The sequence below is a fragment of the Salvia miltiorrhiza genome, chromosome 3 (assembly GCF_028751815.1).
Source record: "Salvia miltiorrhiza cultivar Shanhuang (shh) chromosome 3, IMPLAD_Smil_shh, whole genome shotgun sequence".
Taxonomy (NCBI): Eukaryota; Viridiplantae; Streptophyta; class Magnoliopsida; order Lamiales; family Lamiaceae; genus Salvia; species Salvia miltiorrhiza.
The window spans coordinates 8,748,491-8,757,796 of record NC_080389.1 but is presented as its reverse complement, the minus strand read 5'-3'; the positions used below and the strand labels follow the sequence as shown (position 1 = coordinate 8,757,796).

Sequence of the window (9,306 nt, the reverse complement as noted above, 5' to 3'; positions counted from 1 at the left end):
TATTTTTTTAAAAATTTTTCTTGCCACCTCCACCCCGCCCCTAGGGCTGTAAACGAGTCGAGCCGAGTCGAATACAAGCAGGCTCTAGCTCGGCTCGTTTAAATATTCGGGTGTTCGAGCTTTTATCTTGATGATCGAGCTCGGCTCGTCACCCTCATACTAAGCTCGAGTTCGGTTCGAGTTCAGCTCGGATGATGCTCGATAATGTCGAATTTGAGCTTGAGCTCGAGCTCGGCTCGTTAGATGTTCGTATATATGATGTTCAAGCTCGAATTTGTTATAAATTTAACAAAATCTTCTTAATTAATATGTTATTCGAGTTCGAGTTCGACTCGTTTAAGGCTCGTGTACTAACTCGATTGAAGGCTCGACTAAAGGTTCGTGAACAGGCTCGCGAACATGTTCGCGAACAATCGAATTCGAACATGTTCACGAGCTCAACGAGCCGAGCACTGTCAGGCTCGAGCTCGGCTCGATAAAAATTTTGAGCTCGAAATCAGGCTCGAGCTCGGCTCATTTATTATCAAATCGAACTCCGAACGAGCTTTTTTCGAGCCGAATCTCGAATAGCTCGCGAGTAGCTCTGTTCATTTACAGCTCTACCCGCCCCCATTCACCCTCCCCCCACCCCCCCAAAAAAAAATTGAATGGGGGTGGGAATGACGAGAAAAATTAAAAAAAAATGGGGTTGGGAGGGTGAAGCGGGGGTGGGGGCGTCGGGGTAGTGGGTGGCGAAAAAAAAAAAACTTGGCGAGGGGGGTGGGGGCGTGGGGTGGAGGTGGCGAGAAAAATTAAAGAATTTTTTTTGGGGAGGAGGGGGTGAGTGGGGGGTGTCGGGTAGGGAGGGGGTGGGTGGAGGTGGCGAGGAAAATTAAAAAAAATTGGGGGGTGGGGGGGGGGGTGGTGGGTTAGGGGTGGGTGGGGGCGTGGGGTAGGGGGGATGGGTGCATGGAGGTGGCGAGAAAAATTATTTTGGGGGGGGGGGGGGTGGGGGGTGGTGGGGAGGGTGGTCGGTGGGGGCGTGGGGTAGGGAGGGGTGGGTGGAAATGGCGAGGAAAAAAAAAAAAATTGGTTGGTGGGGGGGGCGGGGGTGGGGAGGGGCGTGGGGTAGGGGAGGGTGGGTGGATATGACGAGAAAAATTAAAAAAAAAAAATTTGAGGGTTGGGGGCGGGGTTGGGGAGGGGGTGGGTGGGGGCGTGGGGTAGGGGAGGGTGGGTGGAGGTAGCGAGAAAAATTTAAAAAAAAAAATTTTTTTTTTTGGGGTGAGTGGGGGTGGTGGGGAGGGGGTGGGTGGGGGCATGGGGTAGGAGAGGGTGGGGTGAAGGTGGCGAGAAAAATTAAATTTTTTTTTTGGGTGGGGGGTGGGGGGGCGTGGGGTAGGGGAGGGTGGGTGGAGGTGGCGAGAAAAAATAAAAAAAAAATTTGGGTGTGGGGGGGGGTGGGTGGGGGCGTGGGGTAGTGGGGTGGGGTGGAGGTGGCGAGAAAAAAAAATTGGGGGGGAGGGTGTTGGTGGGGGCGTGGGGTGGGGGTGGAGGTGGGGAGAAAAATTATAAAAAAAAAATGAAGTATGTCATAAAATAAAATTGAAATTATGGCATAAAATAAGTAAGTCAATAATAAGGGTAATATTGTCATTTAACAATTTATTCATCATTTTCCCACAAAGAGAACATGTGTATAGGATAAATGAAGTATAGGATAAAAAAAAAATTCCATCAAAGAGAACATGAGATAACAAGAGTGGAAATGATAAAATTTTCCCACCTTTTCATTTCCATCCTTTTCTCATGATAATTTTACAACCAAAGAGAACGCACCCTTAATCAACTACCTTTATCACTTCAGTCAACTACCCTTATATTTTACTCACAATACTTTTACCAGTATTCTTAGTTTTCGTGCTGAACATGTAATATATAGACAATCTAAATTTTATGTCCAAATAACTTTTTATATTGGCATAGAATGTAGATTATATTTAGGTTATATTTTATGATTTTTAGAATTTATTATATGTAAAATTATGATTTTGTTCGTCCAAACTTGTCCTAAATATATATAAAAACATAATTTCGTACTCTTATTTTTTAAAATCCTAGCTAGCTCCACGTCTGCTTCAAAACGTGTGAGACAACTGAAAACGTGAGTCGAAAACCATACCAAATCATATCTTTTCATTCTATACTTTCCATTTAATTTTATAGTATTTTATTTTATTACGACACAAATCCAATTACAAAATAAACACTAAAATTAGAACATTTATAACAGACAAAAATTGAGAACCCTCCATATATATTTTAATTTAAAAAAATATTTTCTCAGTGATATTTTCACTAATATTATCTCATTTACCTTCTAATTTTGGTGGGAAGCCAAAGGAAAGGAAGCCTTTGGTTCTCCAACTCTCATTTCCCCAAAACCTTGCATACATTTCTCTCTTTCCCACCGCAAATTAACAGAAATAACCATCGCCGCCGTGGCAGCCTCCGCCGCCACCATGTCGAACCGCCGCTCCCGGTCCAAGCTTCTCGAAATCAATCTCATCTCCGCCAACGACCTCCCGCCCGTCTCCAAAACACTACGCACATTCGCCGTCGCCTATGTCGACGCCGACCACAAGCTCACCACCAAAACCGACCACCACGGCCACACGAACCCGTCGTGGAACTACAAGATGCTCTTCCACGTCGACAGAGATTTCCTCAAGCAGGAATCCTCCACCCTCACCGTCGAAATCTACAACCTCGCGTGGCTCCGCGACCTCCCCTTCGGCACGGCCCGCCTCCGCCTCAGCACCCTCTCACCGCCGCTCACGGAGAACGCCGGCTACCGCCGCGTCTCCCTCCCCGTCTCCCAGCCGTCGGGGCACCTCAAGGGGACGGTGAGCCTCGGCATCCAGCTCGTCGACATGGACGACGACATTAGCCTGTCGTCGCTTAGAATTTGCGACGACGAGGAATCCCTCGTCGCCGCTAAAATTAAAAAAACCAACGAAAACTCTCTTAAGGCCCCCGAGGAGGAGAAAAAGCCCGACCCGAAAATCGAGTCGGTTTGCTCCACCCCCGAGAGCAAGTACACGTCTCGGGCTGCGTCAGAGCCCGAGATGAGAACCGACGCCTCCGGCGGCTCGGTTTTCTCTACCATGCGGCCGTTGCCGTCTGAGGTGGCGGCCGGCCTGAAGAGGGGGATTTACGACCCGGAGGTGGCCGAATACGGCAGCTCGATTTTCGAGAACTGGACGGAGGGAGGGGATAGGAGCGACGTCGGTGTTCCGGTAAACAGGGATGAATGGGTGCCGGAGGCGGAGGAGAAGGAATTGATTCCGTTGACGAGTGAAATTGAGATTGATTCTTGGAAAAATAAGAGTAATGGGCTTTTTAAGTGTTTTTCAAATATTCATGCATTTGAATTCACTTTCGTTTGCGGAGCTAATGAATTCAGATTGAAGAAGAAGATGAAAAGTCTCAACAAACTTCATCACCGATCGCATTCAGATGGGAATCTAGGAAGGTTTTATAGATCATGAATTTTAATGGTGTCTGAAGCCAGATTTTGGGATTCAATGCAGATTTTTTGAATTTTTGTTTTATTTTTATCATTTCAATATAAAAATCTTGTTCTGGGATTGCATTGTTTTAGCATTCAAGTTTTTGCTGTCAATTATTATTATTATTATTATTATTATTATTATTATTATTATTATTATTATTATTCCTCCGTCCGCGATATCGTTTCCACATTTGTTATTTCGGTTCGTCCGCGATATCGTTTTCATATTTGACATTTCAGTCCGTCCGCGATATCGTTTTTATTTCTATTTATAGAAGTATGGTCCACAAACTTCCACTTACAACAATAGTGAGACTCAAACTCCACTCACTACAATATTCACTACTAGTATTATTCGCCACTTTTCTTAAAACTTGCGTCGTCCACAATGTGGAAACGATATAGCGGCCAGAGGGAGTATTATTTAGACCTTTAAATATAGAAATTCGTTATATTGAGAGGCATTTTTTAAATAACTTTCAGAAATAAAATTATAAACCTTTTGTGTTATATTATAAACTACATTTACATCTTATAACTCGTTTGCTTTGATGTATGAAAAAATTTGGACAAGTTGTATAATTTTTCAGGCAGCTTCTTATCCCTTGGGAAATGGATAATTTTATACCTAAAAAGAGGTGGTATAATTTTATGGATAAATCCTTTCGCATCAAATTGATCCGGATCAATGAGGATAAAATAGTCATAATATTTTAGTTGAAATTGTATTTTACCTTAAATGCCCCTAATAAAAATTTAGAACTATAAAAATACTAAATTTCATATTGTTGGATTCCGAAAGGTGTATGGAGGTATGTTGCTGAATTGATGAGTGTGGATAAGGAACCACCTGATGGATATGTAGTGCAACCACTTGTCATTAGAAAGCTTCCTGGGACGCCCAAGAAACTGTATTTTACTCGAATAGGTGTATGGAGGTATGTTGCTGAATTGATGAGTGTGGATAAGGAACCACCTGATGGATATGTAGTGCAACCACTTGTCATTAGAAAGCTTCCTGGGACGCCCAAGAAACTGAGGAGAAGGGATCCTGAAGAAGATCCCAAAAACAAACACAAATTGAAGAGGTTTGGATTGGTAATATATGTGTAACAACCCGCTCTTTTATTATTATTTAATTCCAGTATTGCGTGTTTATTATCTATCTTAGTAAATAAAGCACTTTATGAATTCAACTATGTTTCTGAATTACGTATTTCGGTGACAGAGTCACTACACTAGCAGTATGCATTTTTATCTTCGCGTGTTTAAGACCGCAACGTGAATCATTGAGTCGATGAATAATTATTATTCAAAGTTATAACCAACTTAGCGAAGTTGTGTTATTTAGTAATCAAGATGGAGTTTATTTATTTTTCATATTGATACTTTAGTCGTGGATTACTTCCGACTTTGAAGCTAGTTAAATCTACGGAATTAATTTAAATATTAGCGATGAAGGAATTAAATCTATGGATTTAATTTAGCAATTTATCGATTAGCAAAACACGAAACCAGTATTTCTAATACAGAGCAACCAACACTGAAGGATTTTATTTAGATCATATTTATTTAGATCACATCACAACTTTACAACTCTACAGCCACTCTTCCATCACCTCAAGGCCATGCCTTGGCATACAAGGGGTCCAATCCAGCCGCCACTCTCTACAGCCACCGTCCCATCCCTCCTTCTTCCCACGCCATGTAGCAGCCATACCAAGTACAGCTAGGCTGTCTTTCAGCCACCCTACCATTACACCTTTCCATAGTACTCAAGTAGCAACTACTTCTTCCTCCACTACTGTTAACTTCAAACCCAAATCTCACTCTCACATTTTCTCCTAGAACTACCGAGGAATAACACTTGAAATTCTTCCAATACTCTGCCCATTTTTCAAGCTTCATCTCTCTCGACGCACCATAAACGAAGGGGAGTAGAGCGAGAATCTTGCTGCCGACTTGAACAAGGTAAGACTCGGCTTACATTTCCACCCTTCGCCATGTTTCCTTCCACCTGTTTCGACTAAAGAACAGCAGCCATATCCTTCTCCAGTTTTCTGTCACGACCGGTCCTAATTAAGGATAATTAAGCCGGGAAATCGTGGCTAATGGAGGGAGATTAGAAGCGGGGTAGAAAGGGGAATAATCAAACAAGAAAGGATCGTATTTCATCATTGTTAACAACATAGATATCTATAATATAACAGAGTTTTTGTCGTATAGACTCAAATAACTAACAAGTTCGGATAACTCCGACTTATCCAAAATAACATAAAACTTCTGAGTACGCAGCGGAATAAGGTTCTGATTACATGTATGAAGACATGTAACCCTAGAGTTCATTAATACATAATAAGACAAAAGAGTCCCGCTCGTCACTTCATCACCATCGGCAGCTGCTCAACCTGCACATTTAGAAATATATGCAGGGCTGAGTACAAAAGTACTCAGTGGGCATATATGCCTACTATGAAATATAACATGCTTCGTAAAGTTGTAAATTGTCATGCCATCATAAACAGTACAGCAAGGGAGTTTTTCGCTAAAAAGGCCCAAGCTTACTAAATTCATTTGTGATTCTTAAAGTTCGTCTGCAGACTAAGTTCTCTTGTAATCTATCATATCTGGAACTGTGTGCCGGAGAGGTGGCCACCTCTCACGGACACTTGACCGGCCAACCCGCTAGATGACTCACGGTCACTGGTGTACACTAGCCCTGGCAGGATAGCTATCAACTGCTCAAGACCCGAATTCGATTACATGATTAAAGTCACATCAGATAGATATCATACTGAAATTTAAACATTTTATGGCAAGACAATATTTGAAATAACTTCAATTAATTTAGTCATGAAATAACTTGCTTGAACGTAACATTTAAACTCATTTGATATATATGAAAGTAATGCCCACCTGATAGCAAAGCTTTGCTACAGATTAGTGACTCCTTGACGAGCTCTTATTCTTGCGCTCGACCTTTAATCCGAGAAAATAACGTAAGACTTTAAATCGAGGGAAAATTCTCAATTAAATGAGAATGCGTAATTAAACTATGCATGAATCTCGTATGCATGAACTATTATTCTGAGATAATAATCAGGGAATTTCTATTGTTAATCCAGGCTATCGGATTTAAACAAAAGCTAAGTCTCGTCTCATGAAGCCGGATAATTAACAAAAATTAATCCGTTCTCTTCGGGGTGTTCTAATCCGTTAATTAAATAAACCCCGCTCCTCGTAGTCAATAGAAAATAAATACTTCAACTTATTCGCTTTATAATCTCATAATTAATCGGGCTTAATAAATAAGAACAAGTAATGTTATAAAATTAAAAAAAAAAAAAAATAAAATAAAAAAGGCTCAACATAAGGCACATAAGAATCACAATCAAACATCATCAAAACATGCTCTGCTTTTACACTGACTCAACTTCAAAATTTAATCTGTTCTGACTCCGACATCTCCTGGACTCGAGACTCATACCGAAAGAAAGATCTTCGAGTCTAGTTTCATATAAAAAAAATAGAGTCGAAAACTCCAAGTGGTTTGAGAGATATGACGTTTTTACCACGATCTACCATGTTCGGCAGTTTTGAACAATCGAAAACTTGTATTTTTGAAAAATAGTAAACGTTGTCAAACTGGGCTCAACTTTAGTGGATATCTAAATAACACAATAAGGTTAATAACATAAAAATTTGGAAAGCTAGATCACCCAGGAAGCTACTGAAATAAATGACTCTTTTCTCTGTTCTCTGAAATTCTCAGTAGTAATGTGCAGTTTAGGTTTTACATTTTAAAGAAGTATCATACGAAGTTGGAATGGCTTGAAATTTTACCAGAGTACTCAAGACTCATGTAGGGACTTGATATAAAATTTTCAAAGCTGTTAGACATCGACAAACCGTCGATCACAGTAGGTCAGTAGGCCTACGAAATTCATATTTATAAGTCCTTAAAAATAATTTATATAAATCAAGAAATAATAGTTTAATCCCAAAAATATTCATTAAAAGTCCATCCTAATTTAAATAAAGAACGGACCTCATTTAAAATAAATAGTCCCAAACTTGTTACGCACATATACTAAATCTTTCACGAAATATCCTTTAAAATAAACTTTGATACATAGAAAATAATTCAACAACTTGAGCTCTTAAGGGGTTGTTTTACAACAGACACCAAATCTACCTCGGATCTCCAAATGAGGCTCCAAAAGACATTCTGGAAACTAGACATTTCAAGGATCATTCTCCAATTTGAATCGAATGAAAAACAATTCAAACGAGCAAGATATGCCCTCTCAAAGATGGGTATTTAACAAGCAAAAATCTGTAAATTTCATATTTCCAGATTACAACCAAGTCAGTGGGCTTTCTTTAAAAATTCATATCTCCCTTTACAAAACTCCACTGGGAACCCCAAAGGTCAATCTGGAAACTAGGGAGAGATCATAACACTCTCCAGTTGGATTTACTCTAAGAACCTTCATGGTTTAGAAGATATGACTATCTAAAGTTCAGTGCACAAAAAGAGTTCAAGTTTGGCAGATTCAGAACATAAATCGGAAAAACCACTTTAAGCTTCACCAAAAATTCTAAAACTGAACAAGTAAGTTCCCAACATGTCAGTGAATATTCAGTAGAAAGATAGGCTTGAGAATCAAATATTTAAGTCGGCCTTTTCCACCTCAAAGTCGTAGGTTTGTAAAATCTACTGGATGGTACATGGAATAAGAACTAGATTTCAAGAATTTATACCGGTTGTTTCCCTTACTCAAAAATGGTGAGGCCGATGTCAAAAGAAAGATACGGGAGTCTAGAGTGACATATTCAAGTTTCAAAGGTTTTCACCGAGTGAAACTTTACTTATGATCTCCCAAAGATTGTTTACCAAAAATGTATTCCAGATGGGCAGTGATGTTTACAAATTCATAAATAAATCATGCGAGCTCTAAATATTCTAAAATTTTACCAAAATATAGAAAATGTATGAAAGATGATACACAATTAATTTGGGAATTTTTGGGAACCGTTTGGATGGCTGGAATCGCCTTGCAAAACACTGCCGGAGCAGTGTGCTTATGGCAGATTCGCTGCCTTACCTCATGCACGGTTTTTCACCCAATAAACTCTTGCTTCGAGTGTTGGGGTACTACTGGACTGGAGCAGCTTGAAATCTTGGCAAAGTAGTTAAGCCAAGTCTTCCTTCTCTTTGTGATTGCTGGTGCGAAATGGAAGGAATGGGTGAAGTGTTGGAGTTGATGGGGAGCAAAGGTAGTGGAGATGGTGGGGAGCATAGGGTAGTGGAGTTGATGGAGTGGGGAACAAAATTAATGGAAAGAAAAAGAGAAGAAAAAGAAAGGAAAAAAAAATGTAGAGGAGAATTATTGATGTATTTTCTCTGTCTCGGTGATTCTGTAACTGTAAGATGGATCGTGTGCTCGTATGTGCTTGATACTGTTTATTTAAATAAATCTCGTATTTCGACATGTGATTTCTCACTAAAACCGATAAATTATAAAATGAATCTAAATTAAATCCGTAGATTTAATTCGTTCGTTGTTTTGATATCTAAATTAAATCCGCAGATTTAATTAACTTCCTGAGTCGGAAATTATTCACGATCTGAGTAAAAATAAAATCAAATTTCATCTCGCTTAAATAAATAACGTGACTTTGCTAAGTCAGTTATAACTCTGAAATAATATCATTAACTGCTTTAACAATATAAATTCAGGATCATAAGC

The 9,306-nt window shown here is 39.9% G+C and overlaps 1 long non-coding RNA gene across 2 annotated transcripts; it reads right to left on the bottom strand.

The window, feature by feature from the left end:
* Positions 1–5,699: 5,699 nt before the first annotated feature.
* Positions 5,700–8,991, bottom strand: LOC131017384 (uncharacterized). 2 transcript variants are annotated; one of them, XR_009099583.1, is made up of 3 exons: positions 8,662–8,991; positions 6,470–6,532; positions 5,700–5,961 (listed from the first exon to the last, which is right to left on the bottom strand). It is a non-coding gene; the product is annotated as an uncharacterized LOC131017384 (long non-coding RNA). The 2 variants fall into 2 exon arrangements; XR_009099582.1 differs by having other exon boundaries at positions 6,470–8,991.
* Positions 8,992–9,306: the final 315 nt, after the last annotated feature.